The sequence below is a fragment of the Anabrus simplex genome, chromosome 1 (genome assembly GCF_040414725.1).
Source record: "Anabrus simplex isolate iqAnaSimp1 chromosome 1, ASM4041472v1, whole genome shotgun sequence".
Taxonomy (NCBI): domain Eukaryota; kingdom Metazoa; phylum Arthropoda; class Insecta; order Orthoptera; family Tettigoniidae; genus Anabrus; species Anabrus simplex.
In genome coordinates this window covers 181,913,710-181,936,413 of record NC_090265.1, presented here as the reverse complement: position 1 = coordinate 181,936,413, position 22,704 = coordinate 181,913,710, and the positions used below count along the sequence as shown (strand labels likewise).

At 36.6% G+C, this 22,704-nt stretch overlaps 1 protein-coding gene across 1 annotated transcript in view; it reads left to right on the top strand.

Annotated features, from left to right (window-relative positions):
• LOC136885432 (rho GTPase-activating protein 44) overlaps window positions 1–22,704 on the top strand; it is a 382,026-nt gene that overhangs the window by 297,026 nt on the left and 62,296 nt on the right. The window lies entirely within an intron of this gene.

The following is a 22,704-nucleotide window of genomic DNA, read 5'->3' as shown; positions in this document are numbered from 1 at the left end:
TCTCATAAGGCTGAGAGAACAATGGGTAATGAAAGATTGTTTCATATGATAGAATTTGGGAAGTAATCAAGACCATGGTAAAGGCTGTTTCTACATACCTATGTTTCTCCTTCGAAATCAACTATATATCACCTTTAAGTTACTAGTGGTGTCCTGATAATACAAGCTGAGTGACCCAGTATCCTTATTTGTTGAGACAGTCCCAGTTTTTACTTGTTTGTCTGTAAGTAATTTTAAAAACTCATGCCTCAGTTTTTAAGATAAGAAGATTTCCATAATGTCAGATGAAAACAACTCTCATGAATTTACACAGATTTCACTACTGTTTTTGACTGTAAATGAATTATCTAATTGCTAAATAGCTCTTGTGGACAACTGAGATAGAAACCAAGATGATTCATTTATCATCTCAAGATGAAGTCTGTGTATTCATAATAATACTGTGTTTTATGAAAAACTCTAATCCCACTGTCATTTGCCTTTTATAGGTCTAAAGCTTACAGATCTATATTATTAGATGAAGTATTGAAAATGAATTATTGGATTGGGGTATGAGAGGAAGGGGAAAGGAATATAAAGATTAGAGATGGAAATATTGTAGTTGTAGTGAAGTAATGAGGAATTTTAGCCTGGGCATGGAAATCAGCATACAACTTGTTAGTGTTTTCTATCACAGTTTTCTCTACCTACAATAGAATGAATATGTATCAAATAGACTAAAGAAATAATGTACAAGGCATATTACATGCCTATTTTAAGATATGTCAAGACTAGTCAGTGATATTCATTCTCTAAAGGCTAAGTCTTGTCACTGCAGCCACAGAATCTGTTTTGAGCAGTTCACTTTAGCTCTAAATAAGATCTGCAGGTCATTCTGGTGGCCAAGATTTTGAAATAGGACTCTTTTGGTTATCCTCTTTCCTTTCACATCCATATGTAAGTACATGCCAGCAATATAGCAATATAGTGCTAGAAGAGGAGTGGTGGAAAGATCAAGAAAGGTGGGGGAATGGATGATGAAGAAAAAAGAAGTAGAGATATAATAGCTGCAATAAAATTGAAAGAAATAAACTTTCTTTGAACTTGTTAAATGGTTGAATGAAGATTGAATGAAGCAAACTACAAATTACAAATGAAAGGAAGAAGAGACTGAGGAAGACTCAGATTAGGATGGATGGACATGGTTAAGAAGAGTGTAAGACAACAAGATCTGTATTGGAACAGTTAATGGATGAAGAATGTTGTAGAGATAGTGTCAAAGTTAAAGATACCTGTCTCCCTTAATCTCAAAAACCATAGATTAGGGAGAGGGTATTGTTTATTGTAACCGTTTCATAATTTGTGATACATGCAGTATACAAAATTAGAAGGAGTAACTTGAGATAATTGAGAATTGTGTTAATAACTGGTACATTCAATGAATATTAATATAAAACAGATGATAAGAGATTGAACAGAGAAAGAATAATGTAAACTGAATGTTGGAGTTACGTTGATAGATGGCATTTTGAAAGAAAAACCAAAACATCTATGGATATTGACATCTTTTCAGATTATAAACAAAACCTCAAAGAATCTCAGTATTTCCTTTACGGGCTATTAAGAAAAGAGAAAAAATAAAAATAAGTATTCGGCAATATGGCAGACTAATAGAACTACTGCAACAAGGTAGTTCCATACTATACCTTAAGCCTATGTACCTAATGGCTCTAGACTTCAACGGAGTTATATTGTCTAGGTTACCTTAGGTACAATTCAGTTCCTGGCTGACATGTATCACATCCTTTCCTTCCCTCAGTTTCCTACTCCACATTCGCCTAATAATGTTAAATAATTTTGCGATTCTCCCCGGTTGCATCCATTCTCTGTTCAATAACTTTACAATTGTTTACAACTGATTTTCTCTCTCAATTTTCTTTACATCCTCCTCATCTATAAATTTCTCTCGTATTTGCTTTGTCATTGAACAATCTTTTATCAGGTGTGCCCATCCCATTTCTTCAGAACATAGTAAATATTTATTTTCATCTCTGTTTTGTCTGTATGCTTTATTTTTATGTATCCCCATTAACCACCATATTATACCCCTCATTCCCTTTTTCGTTATAATCTCTACATTTATCCTCATTCTCCCACTTACATTACAAAATTCTTCTAATGACCTCTTACTTCTACATTGTGCATCAATACATTGCTTTTCAATATTCTTAATTCTTAGCACTATTTTTTTTACATCTTCTCTATACAGTCTCTTTTCCAGTAATATCCCATTCCTGTCGTTTCCAAAATGTTCCGTACCCCATCCACCCAGTATCCTTGGTTCTGATGTTTCATTTGGTGTGGATATGTTATCTGTAATACTTCGCCCCCTTCTCGCAGCTTCATTCTCGGCCAATACTTTATTATCCTTTTAATAATATCCACTTGCAAACTTATATCTTTGCATATCCTTCTCACTCCACAGTCAGCTGTACAACTGGGTAGACCCATAATTATTTTACCAAATCTACTCGTAATTGTATCAAGTGAATCAACCCTCCCTTTAACTCCCCAAGTTTCCGCTCCGTACAACACTAGATTTAACTACTGCATTAAAAACATTTTTATGCACTCTGTAGTCTGTGTTGGGCATCTTCTTCTCCAGTATGTTAATGGCTGACAGTGCACTCATACCTTTTAGTTTCAATCTTTTTATTTGCTCTGTCCATTTCCCATTTCCGCTTAATATCAAACCCAAGTATTCCACTTTCTTGACAACTTCTAACCTCGTCTCGCCCATCCACCATTTTTCATTCTTTGACAATTTATATCCTTTTTTTCACACCATTACCTTGGTTTTCTGTGCATTAAGTTTTAAATTCCACTCTTTACAGTAATTTACCACTACATTTACACTACCCTGCATACTATTGGGTGTCAAAGTGAGCAGAAGGATGTCATCAGCAAAAATGAGACCCGGAATATCCTGGTTCTCAAGACTTGGGTAAACCCCTGCCTCAAAACCTTTTGATTGAAAGATATCAATTATAAACAGTAGGAAAAGTATTATTGACGACGTACAACCCTGTTTCAGCCCTACTTTAGAGAATATTTCCCAAAATACTGCTCCCTCTTTAGTTTTAATTGAGCACTTTACTTCTAAATATACGTTTTCAACCGCTCTTATCATCTTCTGAAATACCCCTATCCTTCTCATCTTGGCTACGACCGCCCCTCTGCTCACAGAATCAAATGCTTTCTCCAAGTCAATAGCAGTAATGTACAATTTTCCATCTTTCTTTTTTACATACTTATCCATTATTGTTTTCACTACAAAAATATTATCTGTTGTCCTCATCCTTTCTCTAAAGCCTGACTGAAGTCTCTCTAGAATCGATCCCCCCTCTGGCCACTTCATTAACCTCTTTGCTAACACACCTGTGTATATTTTACTCAATGTATCCAGGAACGTTATGGCCCTGTAATTACTTGGGTTAGATTTATCTCCTTTCTTCTTGTAGATTGGGCAGATCACTCCCTCTTGCCAAGATTTTGGAAACTCCCCTCCTTCAAATATTCTGTAAAATAGTTTCACCATACTTTCTAGGATATCCTTATTCTGTGCCACCTGCTTCCAAAATTTGTTAGTGATGCCCGAAATCACTCCTGATTTGCCTTTCTTGGCTTTCTCTAAGACCTCTCTTATTTCTTCTACTAATATTTCCTTGTCTAATGCAGGCACAGTACACTCCAGCCCTACTGATATTCTGTTTTCATTTATTCTTGGTCTCCACCTATCTTCAACCTCTAATAGTTTCTTATAGTGCTCCACCCAGATAGCCTGACTTATTTCAGTCTGACGCAGAAGCTTCCGCATTCCACAAATCCTCCTAATTTTACTCCATACTTTCCTGCTATCATTCTATTTTGCATTGCTATTCAATTCAGCAACTCTCTGCTCCTGCCATTCAGACTTACGAGGGGGCATTCCCTAGTCGTCACCACCGATTTCGCTCAAATTTATAGAACATGCAGGACTTGGCTAGAAATGAAAGTACCTGAAGTGGGAACTCCAGATGGCCAAGCATATAGAAAATTAAAATTAAAATGTTGACGCGGCTCTCGCACCGTATAAGCCACTTACATTAGCGCACACGCCGAGCAGTTGTTGGCGTAGCGGTAAGAGCTTGGGCTAATAATTTGATGGTCGTAGGTTCAACTCCCCGTATGGAGACTAGTTTTTTCTGTCAACTTTTATATTATTCATTTTCCAATTATGCAGAGAGGTGAATAATTCATTTTATTTATTTATATGCAAAAGGCATAGAAAAGGTAAAACATTGGGATTTCATTGTCAGACTTTTTTCTACCTGCGCCAAGAATCTATTGTTTGTGTACAGCCGCCAGGAGCAACCTTCACTTGTCAGGTGAAAACGAATCTTACAGCGAAATGACTATTCACGTTTATGGCACATTCCCCAAGGAGGGGAGATAGCCAATAAAGGAGAAAAAAGAAGAATTTCTGTTTGAACACGTCGGGAATGTTCGCAACTCCAAATTGTCTACAATTGTGCGCTCTTTAAAAAAATTACGTCCTATATGCCTATAAATAAATATAAATAAAATGAATAATATAAAAACTGAGAAAAATATTCTCCACTCGGGGAGTCAAACCCACGACCATCGAAATATTAGCCCAAGCTCTTACCCCTACGCCAACTACTGCTCGGCATGCGTTCTAACGTAAGTCGCTTATAGGGTGCGAGAGCCGCGTCAACATTTTTATTTTTATTTTTATTTTCTATGCACTTGGCCATCTGGAGTTCCCACTTCAGGTACTTTCATTTCTAGCCAAGCCCTGCATGTTCTATAAATTTGAGCGAAATCGGTGGTGACAAGTAGGTAATGCCCGCTTGTTAGTTGTATACAGTAATTCCCTATATTCTCTTCTCAAGTTACAAAATTCCATCCTATGGTTTTCTCCCCCATGCTTCCCATACGCCTTCAATGCTTTCAGTACTTCATACTTTTTATGCCTGCATTCGTCATTGTACCAACATTTTCCTATTAATTTATGCCCCTCCTTTATCCTCATCTTCGTGGTTACCCATTTTCACACCAGGCAAATGCTGGGGCTGTACCTTAATTAAGGCCACGGCCGCTTCCTTCCAACTCCTAGGCCTTTCCTATCCCATCGTCGCCATAAGACCTATCTGTGTCGGTGCGACGTAAAGCCCCTAGCAAAAAAAAAAAAAAAAAAAAAATCCTCATCTTCTCCCCTGCCATCTTTACAGTGTTTTCTATTATTTTAACTGCTGTACTCGTTTGGTTAATCTCGATACCAGCTTTCACTATCAGGCCTATTTCTCCCTCATAATAGTTCATAAACTCCTTTAGCTCCTCTCTCCACCTGTATTTATTAACTAACGTTTCTTTGAATTTTATTGTATTGCTTGTTAATGCCCTACCCTCTCTATCTTTTACTCTGACAATAATTGGTAGATGATGTGACTCACCCCATGCATTTAATCACAGGCAACGCATTCCTAGAGCATAGCGCCAAGTCTATGCTACTACCCCTTGTTTCCGTTATGCATGTCAGGTTCCCTAATTCTTCGCCATGCCACCATCCATTCAAAATATATAGTTCTACCGTACCACACAGCTCTAGCAACTTTTCTCCATTTTATTAGAGGCCTTATCCTGGCTCACTCTCTTTTGTATATAAACTTCTTCTGCCTCCTTTTCGTACACCGGCTTCTGATCTGCAACCCTCACATTGAAGTCCCCCATTATTAGAATGCCTGCATCCTTAAAAATGTTTTATTATTATTATTATTATTGCATACTAATGTACATAGATGAAGTAAAAGGAAAATTCGCACCTATATAGTTACTCTTTGCTATAGTCCACGATCGATCTTTCTCGTTTAGGACACATGGTTATATGGTATCTGTCACAGTGGTTATTACACAATGCACATACACATTCATTGTTTGGTTCATGAAACTTTTTGTTTTTACAAATTTTATGGTGAAAACCATGCACTGCCAATCTTGTAATTACATTTCTAAGTTCTTGATTTTCTTTTACCCATCTCCTGTCGATCATTGCATCTGTGCTATAGAAGTCCAGAGGGATTTCTTCGCGCTTCTTCTCTCTTGTCTGGATAAGTTTTGTCGCTTGCTCAGTAGATGGCAGGGATAGTTTGTAACGTAAGTCCTCGATGTAGAAGGTATCTCTTGCCAATTCGTAAACAAGCCTGGAAGGTGTTGTTCTTGCCACTCCAAGTGCTCTTTTCAGATATCGGGCTTTTACTTTCTCCATTGAGTTTAGGTCTGAAAAAGATAGGTTTTCCCATATCAATTCTAATCCGTAGGTCAGCATTGGCGATATTTTGGCATTAAATAAGATCATAGCCGTCTGGAGGGATAGACTGGTTATGTTCTTTATGTCATATATTCCTCTTATAGCAGCTGTTATTCTTTCCTTTACGTGTATCCTGAATGAATTGCGTGTTGTTTGTAGGGTAATTCCTAGATATTTATAGTAGTTTACTGTCTGCAGTTCTTTCCCTCCTAAAGTCATTTTATCCTCTGTTGCTAATCTTCCACCTTTCCGGAACACCATGTATTTTGTTTTGTTACTATTTATACTGAAGTCATTTTCTTCTGCCCAGTTATGTAAGTCATTTAGTGCTTCTTGTAATTCAAGTCTGTTTGAGGAACCTATGACCATGTCGTCTGCATACATATATAAAGATAATGAATTCGATTTTTCTAAGATCTTCACGATATCTGTACTGGTTTATTCGAGACTTTTCCTAGTCCTGAAGCTAATATTTCTGCTTGTTGAAGTTGTGTTTCCAAGATAAGTGTCATTTTTTTCATCAACTCTTCACTCACTACTTCTAGTTTCTTTTTGATGTCGTCACATGTTTGTTTGTTTTCGAGTGTGGCTTGCCTGGCTTCATTGTTCTCTTGTATAGCAGAATTGAGCCCGTAGTTTTTTAGACGATGCCTACATGACCCGCACATCCACATGAGGGATCCATTATTTGATGATAGGGCCTTGAATTCCGTTACATTGACTGACGTGCATTTTCTGTGAAACCAGAGATTACATACTCCGTCGCAGCCAATAACACTATCTTCATTTGAGAATGCTGTATCGCATTTTGCACATTTGTTTTCTCTTTGATTGTCTCCCATTGTCTGCTTGATCTTTACAAACTCAAGAGGGCTGTGTCTTTGAAGCCTAACCCAATATAAGGAGCGCACCCTGTTCTCGTCACAAAGTAAGATGGCTTCCCTTTCAAAACTGAACTGTGTGATGTTAATATTCAACTAATATTTACTATACCACACTTTTATTCTTGTGAATAACACTTCCTCTAATTAAAATTCACTCTAGGAATTGAACTGGACACTAATAGCTTCACCAAAACACTACAGCACTGAGTTTATAAGGTTTCAACACGCACCAATTGACAACCACCTCCATACTCTTCAATTTCTAGTGCCAACTCATCAAAGAAATCCCTTTTTGCAAATGGCGAGGCTTCAGGAGGGTTGTAGACAAAACCAATACATAAATCTGGCCCATTCTCATCGTACATCTTTATTTTGACCCACATCATCTCCTCCATTTCTGATTCAATTTGGACTATTCTAGCTTGCAAATCCTCCCTAACCATAACCATTATCCCACCAGGATATATACCCCTGCCGGTTCGTCTTTCTTTTGCCTTATAGTAGACCGTGAACTCTTCTATTTCTACATTACTTTTCAGTGGAATCAGGTTTCCACACATACGAGGATATGCAAGCTACGTAACAACTCTTTAAAAGGTTCATTCTGTAACTTACTTCTAAGGCCTTCAATATTGATGCACCCTACTATTATCTCTAGTTATTTCTTTCTCCCCTGCCCCTCACTTTGGCTGTTCTTCTTAGACCTCGCAATGCTAGTAACACCCAGTTCAACAGAGTTCTCATCTAGAGTATTAACACATTCCCTATCAAGGCCACCCTTATTTAAATTCCTTTTTCTGTGCCAGAAGTCTTTGAGACTCTGCGTTTCGGTGTTGCGTCTCTCATGGAGTCAGCACTCAGCTATCGCTGAAGGTCACCAGGACTGCCCTCACTATTAGTTGTCTCTGCGTCTGCTTCTTCCTCTCTCTGTCCTTGGCGCTTCACTACCTGGTCGTCACTCTCTGTTCCGCCTTCTGCTGATCTCAACTGCCTCGTGCGTTCATTTTCCTCCTCAGCCAATGTATTACAGTAAAATTAAATTCCTTCAAGGTCCATCTATTCAATACAATGACGTTTTATTGTGATTCAATCACATGTCAAATGGTCAAATGGTACTAGTTTCGGCATCTATGTGCCATCATCAGCCTTAAGTACAAATTAAACAATTTATATATTCCTAAAACATCTAAAACACATTTTAACACATTATAAAATACAATTGCCGTAGTGATATATGAGATAAGTTAAAATTATAATACAATTGATTGCTGTGATATAAAGTTCTTAAAATTCCAGCTGTTCGTTACATAGTTCAGTCTGTGTACATCCGGGATAAGTGAATTTGTGCTGTTGTGTGCTATCTATGTGAGTGACATTTATTCCTTTGATATTAGGTGGTTCCGGAGAAGTTTACTTTGATCATGTAAGATCGTGATATAAATAAAGATGAATTCCCAGGTCGGAAAGAATGAATTAGTTCTGGGAGCAGCAGAAGAAACATAAGCCATATTTGTAGCTAATACTCTTAAGACTTAAATGTATATGGATTGATTAAAGTGTTCCAATGTGGATGTAAAATAATTAAATAAATAAATCTACTGTAAGTCATCTAAAGATGACAACCAGTAGGCAGCCACTTCAGGGCATTGAATGCTTGCCATATCTTAGAAACCATCTCTCCAAAACCCAATTTTGATGCAGAAGTTCATCACCACCTGCTTTTGGAAGACTAATAATAATGACTAAGGACACTTGAATTTCTTGAATGAAATGGTGCTGAATTCTTGAGTAAAAAGTTAAAACATTCTTGAGTAGCGAGGGAAAATTCTTGGGTAGGTAATTAAAATTCTTGAGTACGAAACAAAAATTCTTGATTAGAAAAGACAAAGTCTTTGATAATGTGGGTGTTAGGGAAATAAAAAAACACAGGCAGTATTTTCAAATATTGATATTAATAATAATGTTATTTGCTTTACGTCCCAAATATTGATATTGTAACTGCAAAATTATCACTTCAAAAGACAGAAATTGCAAACATTAAAGACAAAAAAGAATATTTACAAATTTTACCTCCCTGCTATCTTCATGCTTTACATTCAAAATTGTAGAACGGCATCAATTCCAAATTTGTCATTGTGAGATTGGTTCTGAAATCAGTAAACACACAAGAAAATTTTGAAGAGAATCTTTCACAATTTACATTTAACACTGGAACCCACGTTGCCCTTAGTGCACAATCCTGTTGCTGAAAATTCCTATAACAGCCACTTGTAAATGCTTCTTCAAATTCTGAAGTTTGGGATACACATCTGCAGCAATTGGTTAGGAATTTGTCTTCAGTCTGAGCAATAGAGGTTTCATCACCAATTGTGCAGATTTAACGGAAAGAGCTTTCACATAAAGCACTTGTAATTCTGATTCCATTATATTCTGCAGATGTGAAGATGCATAGATTAAAACATATATATATTAATAAAGTGTCATGTGCAAGCTTAGACTTATAGTACATACTTGCTCTTCCTCCTCCTCCTCCTCCTCTTTCATGGCTTTTCTGGTTGCCCTTCTCTAGCAGCTTCTCTCTTGAACACTATTTACATTGGCATTAATGTTGTCGAGGTCCTTTCTAACAAAAGTACCCTAGAGTAATAAATAAGTTACAAGATTGTGAGCAACTACAAAATGACCTTGATAATGTTGTGAGATGGACAGGAGGCCATGGTATGGTGATAAACAGGGTTAAAAGTCAGTTTGTGAGTTTCACAAATAGGAAAAGTCCTCTCACAAGGGGGCATTCCCTACTCATCACCACCAATTTCGCTCAAATTTATAGAACATGTGGGGCTTGGCTAGAAATGAAAGTACCCAAAGTGGGAACTCCAGATGGCCAAGCATATAGAAAATAAAAATGTTGACGTGGCTCTCGCACCGTATAAGCCACTTCCGTTAGTGCGCACGCCGAGCAGTAGATGGCGAAGCGGTAAGAGCTTGGACTAGTAAATCAATGGTCGTGAGTTCGACTCCCGATGTGGAGAATATTTTTCTCAATTTTTATATTATTCAATTTATTTATTTATTTATTTATTTATTTATTTATTTATTTATTTATTTATTTATTTATTTATTTATTTATTTATTTATTTATTTATTTATTTATATGCAAAAGGCATATATGACATCATTTTTTTAATGAACGCACAATTGTAGAAAATTTGGAGTTGCGAACTTTCCTGACGTGTTCAAACAGAAATTCTTCTTTTTTCTCCTTTATTGGCTATCTCCCCTCCTTGGGGAATGTGCCATAAACGTGGATAGTCGTTTCGCTGTAGGAGTCGTTTCCACCTGACAAGTAAAAGTTGCTCCTGGTGGCTGTACACAAACAATAGATTCTTGGCGCAGGTAAAAAAGAGTCTGACAATGAAATCCCAATTTTTTACCTTTTCAATGCCTTTTGCGTATAAATAAATAAAATTAATTATTCATCTTTTTGCTTAATTGGAAAATGAATAATATAAAAGTTGACAGAAAAAAAACCATTCTCCACATGGGGAGTCGATCCCACGACCATCGAATTACCAGTCCGAGCTTTTACCACTACGCCAACAACTGCTCGGTGTGCGCACTAACGTAAGTGGCTTATACGGTGCGAGAGCCGCATCAAAATTGTTATTTTTATTTTCTATATGCTTGGCTATCTGGAGTTCCCAATTCGGGTACTTTCATTTCTAGCCAAGCCCTGCATGTTCTTTAAACTTGAGCGAAATCAATGGGGACAAGTAGGGAATGCCCCCTTGTCAGTTTTAATCACTGCATTGTTGGGGTGAAAGTTCCTTATAGGGATTTTTTTTTTTTTTGATGATATTTGTTCGTGGCATCGACCTCTGTAGATCTTTTGCCACACTACTTTCACCATTTGATAGGAACCTGCGTGTAAGTGTAATTGCGGAAGTGTAGTGTTGAATGTGAGGAAAGTAGGGTTAAGGACGACACAAACACCCAGTCTCCAGGCCAGGGATATTAACCATTTACAATTATAAACCTCTGACCCAGCCGGGAATCAAACCCGGGGCCACCGGGTGACAGGCGGACGCGTTGCACCCTACACCGCGAGGCCAGACTCCTTATGGGGATTACTGTAAGTACCTGCGTGTTAATATATGGAAAGATCTTCATTGCGGTAATCGCATAAATGGAATTATAAATAAAGGGTACAGATCGCACATGGTTATGAGGGTACTTAGGGGTTGTAATAAGGATGTAAAGGAGAGGGCATATAAATCTCTGGTAAGACTCCAAATGGAGTATGGCTCCAGTGTATGGGACCCTCACCAGGATTACTTGATTCAGGAACTGTAAAAATACAAAGACAAAGTCACCTCCTTACAGGCCATGAAGGCCCTTGGAGGAGTGGAAGGTAAAGGCTTCTACCATTGTTAACCACGGCACGTGATGGGGTAGAGTGGTTAGCTCTACGCCCGGCCGCCTTTGCCCCAGGAATTAACCTGGTGCTCATTTTTGGTATAGGCTGAGTGAACCTCAGGGTCATATGCACCTCCGGAAGTGGAAATCTCGTTTCTTAAATTTTACGACTTCCTGGCGGGGATTCGAACACACGTCCTTCCAGGCGGATCGAGCACGCCTTTACCACCTCGGCCAGGCAGCCCCTAAAAATACAAAGAAAAGCAGTTTGATTTGTTCTGGGTGATTTCCGACAAAAGAGTAGCGTTACAAAAATATTGCATAGTTTGGGCTGGGAAGACTTGGGAGAAAGAAAATGGGCTGCTCAACTAATTGGTATGTTCAGAGTTGTCAGTGGAGAGATGGCGTGGAGTGACTCTAGTAGACGAATAAGTTTGAGTGATGTCTTTAAAAGTAAGAAAGATCACAATATGAAGATAAAGTTGGAATTCAAGACGACAAATAAGGGCAAATAATTATTTATAGGAAGGGGAGTTAGGGATTGGAATAACATACCAAGGGAGATGTTCAATAAATTTCCAGTTTCTTTGAAATCGTTCAAGAAAAGGCTAGGAAAACAACAGATAGGGAATCTGCCACCTGGGCGACTGGCCTAAATGCAGATCAGGTTTGTTTTGGTTTTTTTTTTTTTTTTTTTTGGGTCATCCTGGAGCTGGTGGGAGTAAAGTGTAAGAACAGGATTTACCAAACAGTGTATTTAATTTCAAGGATAACCAGGGTGTATATATTATTTCATTCGTATTCAGTTGCATAGCTATATTAAAGGTATGGAAACAGCAATTGTTCAATTTCTCCATTAATATTAGCTGTAATTGAAAACTGTATGTAAGAACAAGAAGTGTAAAATATAATTTCCAATCTTTTTTATTATTACAAGTTATACATCTCATCACTGAGTCCTATTGAGCAACTTATATTTTTCTAAAATAATACTTTTGAAAGTTCACCTTTTCAACACAATACGGTTTTTATTTACATAAACAACTTTACAGTATTAATGTTTTTATGGGACATATTTGGCCCTCATTTTGAGCATCATCAGCCATTGTTCCTATACTCAGTCAGAATTATCAAAAATAGCCAGTTGTTTCCACAAATCATAATTATATGTACACAGAAACATATTTTATTGAATAACATCCAAGTTAGCATAACACTTTTAAATATTTTATCAGGATACAAGTATCCAGGATCCTGGATATTTTGATCATTGAGTATAGGAAAAACGGCTGGTGATGCCCAAAATGTGGGCGATACATGTTCCGTAAAAACATTATTAAATTTACATTATTAAAGTTTTTATGTAAATAAAAACCATATTTTATTTAAAAGGTGGACTTTCAAAAAGTATTATTTTGGAAAAATATTTTATATTTCATGCATTTTTACTCGTCATGGTAGTGAATTAACTGGTGGTGGTGGTGGTGGTGGTGGTGATGATGGTGGTTGTGATTTGTTTTTATAAGCTGAATGTGAGGTCATTATCCAATATTTGTCAGGAATATAATCAAGAAGACTATCAAAATGAGAAGGAAAATATGAAGGAAGGATCTCTCAAAAAAAAAAAAAAAAAAAAAAAAAAAAAAAAATTGGAAACAGGAATCATGAAAGTGATTATGGTGTTGAAAGCCTTGACCTGGAAAAATTCAGAATATAATGACTTGCAATGTCATAAGCTCCTAAAACAATTACAATACAGTGATTGAATGTTGTTGTTAAATGAAGTATGCTATGTTTCTTCTGCTGCCACTCATCTGTTGGAGGATTACTACTAAAAACTAATTCATCAGTAATGGTATAAAACAGCTAGTATTTCTAAAAAAAAAATTCTAAACTTAACTTATTCTCCTCCACAGTTGATTGTTTCCTAAATATTATAATTTATTTCATAAAATTTAATTATTGCTTACTTTCTGTTCCTTTGTGAGATTATTGAAGTATTACTAAGAAACACACTAACTTGCTTAGTAATGCTTTCAAGCACTGGTAGTGTGTTTACAGTGGTTAACATTAAGAATGTATATTCATATTCCAAAGCAGAAATGAGTTGAAAGCAGAAGACAATTTAAGGATTTGTACCCAAATCCTCCCAATTTCTAGATGTATGTTTTACACTTTTTCTTAAACAGCCACTCTACAGGAACATCACTTCTTCGTGGAAACAGCTATATATGAAACACTACCTAAACATTGACAAAATTCTGTAATGCAAGTCCTCAGTCCACGAAAGAAAATATTTAGTCCAATGAACAGTACTTTGGTACTATCTCTCACACCAGGCAAATGCTGGGGCTGTACCTTAATTAAGGCCATGACTGCTTCCTTCCTACTCCTAGGTCTTTCCTATCCCATCGTCGCCATGAAACCTATCTGTGTCGGTGCAACGTAAAACAAATTGCAGAAAGAGAAACAAAAAAGTACTATCTCCCGTTGAAGTTTCATAATGTTTTTCACCCCAGCATGATTATTTTCTAACCACACAATGGCACACAGACCAACAATCCCCTTAACCCTTAATAATTCAGATGTCCCATACTCATTGTATTTAATTTATTTATGTTTAGAAATGGTTTTGTAAGAAGAACTAACTTTAAAGCCATTTCCGTCATACCTAGGTCCTAGTCTTATTTTATAATAGTGTGATTTCTTATAGTATTAATATTAAGATCTAATTGACATTGCTGTACAGCCAGAAAATCATAAATGTTTGCATGTCTACATAATTGAAAGATTAATATTTAATGATTTGTTAGTAGGTATTTGAACTTATCAAAGTTGTGACTCCTCCAAGTTATGGAATACATATTATCATTATTTATTGGTGACAAAAGGTCCCGTCAGCCTCTGACTCGTGATAGGAACAATACAGTACATACTTTTTTTTAAGGCGACACAATAATTACATTTCATATACAATAGCTTTTTCTGTAAAGTGACAAGTACATTTTTGGATAACTAAGACATTGCTTTTTTTTTTTTTTAATACATGTTAGAATCATAGTTTTTCAGAAGTATATTCAGATATTGCATGGCTGTAATATATTAAATATGGACAATATATATATTATTGTATTAAATAAAGCTACTGCTAGTTGCTTTACGTCGCACCGACACAGATAGGTCTTATGGCGACGATGGGACAGGGAAGGGCTGGGAGTGGGAAGGAAGCGGCCTCGGCCTTAATTAAGGTACAGCCCCAGCCAGCATTTGCCTGGTGTGAAGATGGGAAACCACGGAAAACCATCTTCAGGGCTGCCGACAGTGGGGTTCGAACCTACTATCTCCCGAATACTGGATACTGGCCGCACTTAAGCGACTGCAGCTATCGAGCTCGGTATTAAATAAAGCAAGTTATACAGAGATTGTATTAAGATATCTGTAAAAGAGTAATATTCCTTCAGTTTTTTCTTAAAACATATAACCGATTTAGAGTTCTTCATAACAGGGGGCAACATATTATATTCCCTAAACATTGATGATTCTATGCCTTTGACTTGCTCTATTACTTGGTCCTTTTTAGGGTAACAGAGTTAGCCGCTGTGATCTTATGGGCTGTTTTATGAAAGATTAAGTATTTTGTTTTAGTCACATTTATGATCATTTTTTGAGATAAAGCCCAGTCCGATAACTTGTCCAAGTCACAATTTATATCTTCCATAATTTGCGTTTCACATAGTTCTTTGTAAGTTATTAAGATATCATTGGCAAATACTTTACATTTTCCCTTTAGTGTTAAAGATTGTATGTCATTAATATAAATCAAAAATAGAATAGGACCTAGTACTGAGCCCTGCGGTACTCCCGTTTTTGTTTGCTGCTTAGAACTTTTAGTATCGTTAATCATCACATATTGTGTTTGGTTTGATAAATAATTTTGGAACCATTTGTGTTATAAACCCCTAATTCCTACTAATTTTAACTTGTTCAGAAGTATTTTGTGGTCAACCAGGTCAAATGCTTTCTTAAGATCTATGAGTAGCCCTGCTGCTAATTTATTTTCATCTAAGGTCTTTTGAACATCTATTACTGTATCAAATACAGCATTATCAGTTCCTCTATTTGGGAGAAACCCATATTGATTATTGGAAAAGTAATTAGTTTTACACAGAAAATTTACCAATCTAATTTTTACTACCATTTCTGTGAGTTTTCCAATTGCGGATAATATACTAATTGGTCTGTAATTGGATGGATCTGTGTTATCTCCTGATTTAAAAATAGGTACAATTCTGGCACATTTGAGTAATTGGGGTATCTCTCCACTGAGAATGGAACGGTTAATAATTTCCACAATATATGGCAGTAAACTTTCAACACATGTTTTTAACATGACATTGGTTATTTTATCTTCTGTTAAATTATTTTTATTTTTTAGAGAAGTGATAATTTTGAGCACTTCACATTCATCAGTTGGAGACATGAAAATACTATTAGTTTGACTTTCAGCTGTTGTGCTGCCATGAACTTGCTCATCTTCAGGAAGACCTTTTCTTATATTTTCAGCTACGTTAACGTATAGTTCATTTAGATTCTTGCATATAATTATGTCCTCTGTGTTTGTAATGCTGACATCATTTACCACCAGATGGCTGATTTCATGTGTATGTCCAAGCTTCCTATTTAACACGTCATTGACTACATACCATGTTTCTTTTTGTTTTTTGCAATTCTGTAATCTGTGTTCATAATACCTTTTTTGTAACTCTCTCTTCAATTTGGTTATTTTATTACTGATTCTTTTGTATTCTTCAGTTACTTCCGCAGAGGGGGTTTTTATTTTAGTTTTGGAAAACAGTGAGTCTTTGATGTGAATCATTGTTAGTAAATCTTGGGTAACCCAAGGTTTTAGGGGAATGTCTTTGGGGTTCTTTCTTTTTATTGAAATTGAGCTGGTTTCAATTCCTGTGCTAATATACTCAATAAATTTATTATAATAAGTGTTTATATCCATTTCCTCACAGTTAAATTTATTTTGTAGGATATACTGATTTAATTTGTTGTAATTTAGAAATTGCTTACCACTATCTTTGACTATTGGTACTACTGGAACTGATTTTTCACTAGAAATTTCACATACCAGTAGGTACTGATCACTTAAGTTATTTGTTATATTGAATACATTACATTTTTTACTACTATTTGTGACAAGTATGTGATCAATTAACGTGAAGGTTGTTTTCATTACTCTAGTTGGGTATTTGTTATTGCATGTTATATAGCCGTAAGTTGTTATTAAATTGTCATACAAAGTTCTGTTTCTGGAGGTTGAAAGCAAGTCTATATTTGTATCTCCAAGTATTATTGAACTATTATTTAGGATATTTTCTAGATCAAACATAAAACTTGGCGAGTTACTTTCCTGTGGGTTATAAATGGTAATGATTTCATATCTTTGATTTCCTTTTGTAATCATGACTTGTAGTATGCTATGAGATTTATTTATTTTATTTATGACATTGCTTTTCCATTTGTTTGAAACAAAGCGAAACACCCTCACCTATCTGCTCCCTTACCACTTGATGAGAAGTGTAGTTTTTTATTTCAAAAGCGTGGGTTAGTTTGTTGGTTAACCAATTTTCAGAGATTGCAAGAATATCTACTTCTTTAATCTGATCTAAGATAATTTGGATATCATCAAACTTCTTTTTCATGCTTTGTGCATTTATGTGTAGGCCTTTCAAATCACATGATCTACTTTCTAAAACTCTATCTTTAATATAATTATTTAGGGTTTCACATTTAAATTTGTCTACTTTAAGAAATTTGTTTTCAGGATCCAGGTTTGGTTATGTAAGGATAAAAATTTGAAATTAAGAAAAGAAAGCTTGGAATTGAAGGAAAGGTTACCTCATTGTTTCTAGATCAGCTGAAGTGAGCAAGTTCATGCAGAACTTCAGGGTTTGCCACTAGCCTCGAAGGACCGTCCTTGAACTTACGGATATACACTTTACAGTCCCTGACCCATGTGCCAAATCAAAGAGAATGAGTAGTGCCAAATATTTTCCCCTGTTGCCGTAGCTCGCGGCATTTTTTGGCGAGGGTCTCATTCCTAGGCGTTAAGTGCTCGTTGATATAGATGTTATTTACCTAACTATATCCGATTTCGTTCATTTTTAGTGTCCTTTTTTGTCGTCTGCTACTGAGGATTTGTTCTTTCTTCCATCGATTAAGAAACTTCACGATGATAGGTTGTGGTCCAGGTTTTGTGGATGGAAGCCGGAGTGCAGCGTCAATATCTTCGGGCTTTATATCGACTCCCAGCTCCCTGCCAACTTCAGTTACTTTCTGGAAAACCTTTTCATCCTTTTCAGCAGGAACTCCATACACTAGTAAATTGTTTTTGCGTTGATATTGTTTCAAGTCTTCTAGCTCGTTCACGGCTGCCATTGTCACAATTTCCGCATTTTTCTTATCTTTCCTCAAAGTGTCTAGTTCGTTCTTGAGGTCATCATATTTTTCGGAAAGAAAGGTTGCTAATTTCCGTAATCCTTTGTTTTCTTCCATTAGTAATTTGAGGGACTCTTCAAGTTGTTTGGAAAAGTTCACCATAACCTCATTTATGTTAGGTTGTGCAATGCAGTCTTCACGTTTACACGACCATTGGAATTGTTCTTCCTTACGGAAATTTTGGAGAGTTTCTTTGTTCATTTTTACACATGTTACATGGAACCAACATGCGGGATTTACCATCACAGCCTACAGCCTGTTGATTGTTTTTTATTTTCTAGCCACACGGGGAGCACACAAACACCATGATGTTGTTTATCTTATTTATTTAGTTGTAGCTGTTTGAGTGCTAATTCAATTTTGTTTTAATGGTTTCCTAAGTTATTAATGTTACTGATCTGCAGTATCTTCCTGAAGAATTGTGGATATTACGTAAATTTGTTTTTTTCGTCACTTCACTTAATATATCACACACTCACTGCCACCATGTTTAGACCTTATTTAAATAGATAAAGAAGAGTAAATTCATTACTGTTTCCACCTTGACAGCTGATTTTGAATAGGTATGAGCTGAATATTGTCGATAAATGTCTCACCTTACTATATGACATGAAACTTGTCATCTCTTTCTAACATGTCCTATTGCACACAAGCTCAGAATGTAATGTTTTGGCTCTCAACAGGCAAAAATACAACAAAGTTGTGGTAGGTGTATTGTTCATCTTTGCAGCACCCAAGTCTGGGTCAAACTGCAGCAAGAGCCCAAGAAAAGCTGTTTGTATTGAGAGACAGTTTGTCTGCTCTTCAGCAGCACAATTCATTGGTTGCTATTGTCAAAGTATATGTGCAGTTAAATGCAGTCCAGTTCAAAGACAGTTCCAAATTCTCTGCTGCCCAAAATTTATACACAACTGACTACATTATGCCTAGAGGCTTGCTTGTTAGGAAGCTCTCGGTAATAATTACACACTTTACTAGAGAACATTTGCAGAATTGATTGAAAATATTTTGAATTGCTTTCATCTTCCACAGTGAGTCTACATTTAGAGCAGTAATGAATGTTGTGGAGATCGATTCCCATGTTGGGAGTGAATGTTGTCATATGGGGTAGGGACACTTCATATTATTGTATTGATGAGCATCTCACTAAAGAGTAATATTTGCAAAATATCATCAACTATCAGAAGATTACAGAGGATGAAAGGTGTACCACTGTTGTTAAATGCCTTATTGTTCAGGCAAAAACTTTTTGGCAGAAGAGAAAATTACTGTGTACCAGTCAACTTAGTCTTTCCCTCCGAATGAGAATGCTACAAACATATGTATGGACAGTTTCATTGTATACCTTTGAAATGTGGACACTAAACAAGAATGAAAATAAATATCTTAAAGCCTTTGAGATGTAGTGCTATTGTAAGATGATAAATGTGATGTGGAGAGAGGGAGAAATACCAGAGTTCTGGACACTTCAAACCAAAGGAGATCAATCCTTTGCACAATCTGTAATTGTCATCTTGCATGGTGGGGGTCACCTCCTTTTAACAAATTCTAATTGACACCCAAGCACAGAATTATGTTTCAGTGAAGGAAGTGGCAAATGACAGGATGATCTAGAAATCTTTTATGGCAACTGCAAACCAATGATAGCCTAATGCTTAATCTGAGAGTGCACTATCATGGTGAGATTATCCAATTCTAACAGGATCTCTCTCTTGTTGACACACCAAATACTATTCAGGGATGGTTCACCGTACGAGCAGACACTGAATTTGTTGACAATCCTCTTTGAGCTCTCAACTTAATTCCAGTTGAAAACATGAGAGTGACCGGGCGAGTTGGCCGTGCGCGTAGAGGCGCGCGGCTGTGAGCTTGTATCCGGGAGATAGTAGGTTCGAATCCCACTATCGGCAGCCCTGAAGATGGTTTTCCGTGGTTTCCCATTTTCACACCAGGCAAATGCTGGGGCTGTACCTTAATTAAGGCCACGCTTCCTTCCAACTCCTAGGTCTTTCCTATCCCATCGTCGCCATAAGACCTATCTGTGTCGGTGCGACGTAAAGCCCCTAGCAAAAAAACAAACAAACATGAGAGTGAAAATAAAGTGTTGCATGCAATTACAATTACCACAAACAACTCCATGAATACCAGATCAACTCAGTACCTCTCGCCTCTTAGACGGTGAGACATTACAGACTCCATACCTAGATGAATGAACAAGGTAATAAATAGATGCTAGCAATGGGTGGTCATCATACTAACTTCATCTATACAACAATCATGTTCTGTACAACCAGTACTAAAATAAAAATCAAGTCCTTTGAGTGGATATAAGAAAGCTCAAAAATTCTGCTATAAAAACGGAAAGAAATCACACGTTAATAGTAAATTTGAACCACAACTTTTTATCCAACTAGTTACTGAAGAAAACAGCTGAAAAACCTGTGCAATAAAGTAAATGCCTGAAACAAGACATGCAGTATCACAGCATACCATTCATTGGAAAAGCATCATATCCAATAGCCAGAGCCCTCATGAAGCAAAATATACCCATCAGATTCTCAACCAAAGAAAAGTGTGTCAGATTCTACCACACACAGTCTATACACCAGATAAATTCAAACACATTGTTGTGTATAAAATCACCTGTGAATGGAAGAGGATTTGACATCATATTTCAAGAATATCTGGCAGCACTTTGGCTACATAAGCATGAAAAGAATTATACATATGGGAGTAGGAAGTGTAAGGTGCTGTGGAATGTATGAATAATGCTGAGTAGGTTTACCTGGATTAGGATACAAAGCAATGTAATTGTCAGCCATGAAATCCTCATGCTACATAATATTTAATCTCAGAGAGTACAGTAACCTTTATGTTAAACTCTCAAAATAGTCCCCCAGATTGTCTACAACACGTTGCCAGAAGACATCAGATACCAGTCGCCTTACCTTATGTGAATTTGCAGTCTCATGTTTCACAGCGTTGGCAATGTCCTCTTGTGTCCCAAACTGTTTCCCCACACAATGGTTCTTTCACTTTGGAGATGAGGTCAAAATTGCATGGAGAGAGGTTTGGTAAATGTGTCAGGTGTTCCAGTACTTGTCTTGTTACATCCATTTTGAACAGAGCCTGACTCATTACTGCAGTCCCATCACCTTGTCCGTGGTACCTGTCCAATGCACCAGCATCTCATTCTGTGTCCATGTACCGTGAGTGCCATGCTTACCAGGACATACGACTATTGTATGGCAGCACCTTGCAGATGTGAGGACAAAAAAATAGTTGCCATGATGTATGCCCCAAACCTCATATTTTGTATATTAGCAAACGTGCTAGTTTTGTTGTTGTGTAAAAATAGATACATGTTTGCCAATGTAGAAACATATGAATATCCATTATATTTAATCTGTTAGTCAATTTGTTTTGTATGCTACGTAGTACAATGATTCTTTTCTCTGTCAGAAAAAAAGAATTGTTACTAGTTTACTGTGTCAAATGGTTCAAAATTACAACCACCATAATTTTGATGTCATGTTATTCGTTGTTCTTCGCTAGCCCCTTGCCTCACGTGACATGCAGTTTGATTGGTAATTAGCAAGTTTAATATTTTATTAACAATAATTTTGGTTTTCTCTTATTTCTACTGAAAAATTAATGACACCTGTCCTCTAAGTTGTTATGGGCAAGGAGACTTCCCTGCTGCAGGAAGAGGTGGGGAAGCAAAGAACGAAGGAATGGAGGAAGAACTGTGTTGGTCAATGATTCTGAGTCATAGACTTTGCAAAATTTTGGACACTGCTGATATAGATGATGTGGTCATGTCCTGGATTAAAATCATTGATATAACATCATCAGGGTACCAATCAACTCACACTGTGAAAAAATCAAGGGATCTTTTGTCAATGTGCTTTGTTTCTTATTCCCTTGTTTGAATGGATAAATATGACAGATATGATGCACTGCATCATACGCACGTGAGGGAATAATATTTTCCGCCATTGCAGAACCTGTTCTTACACAAACTAGTGGAAGTCAAAATGCAGTACAAACTTTTCCCAGCTCCTGTATGATTTAAATATTTTTAGAACAAATTTATCTCTTCAAAGCTCGCAATTGACATATTGCTGGTCCCTGTATAAGAGCTTTGCTGAAAACAAACTTAAATCTGCCTCTTTTTGATGTTATATATTATTTTTCTGAAAGTACATGTTTCAGTACATTTTGCCAATTTTTAACATAAATATGTATATATTTTTACACTTTGGTATTACGCCCTACACATGACCCATATCACTTACCCAGTCTGTTCAGGACTGATGAATTCTCATTGTTGTGTGTGGCATATCATTCTGCACTGCTCAGTTATTGCAGATGCATTTTAATAATAAATAATGTTATTTGTTTTACGTCCCACTAACTACTTTTACGGTCTTCGGAGACGCCGAGGTGCCGGAATTTAGTCCCGCAGGAGTTCTTTTACGTCCCAGTAAATCTACCGACATGAGGCTGTCGTATTTGAGCACCTTCAAATACCACCGGACTGAGCCA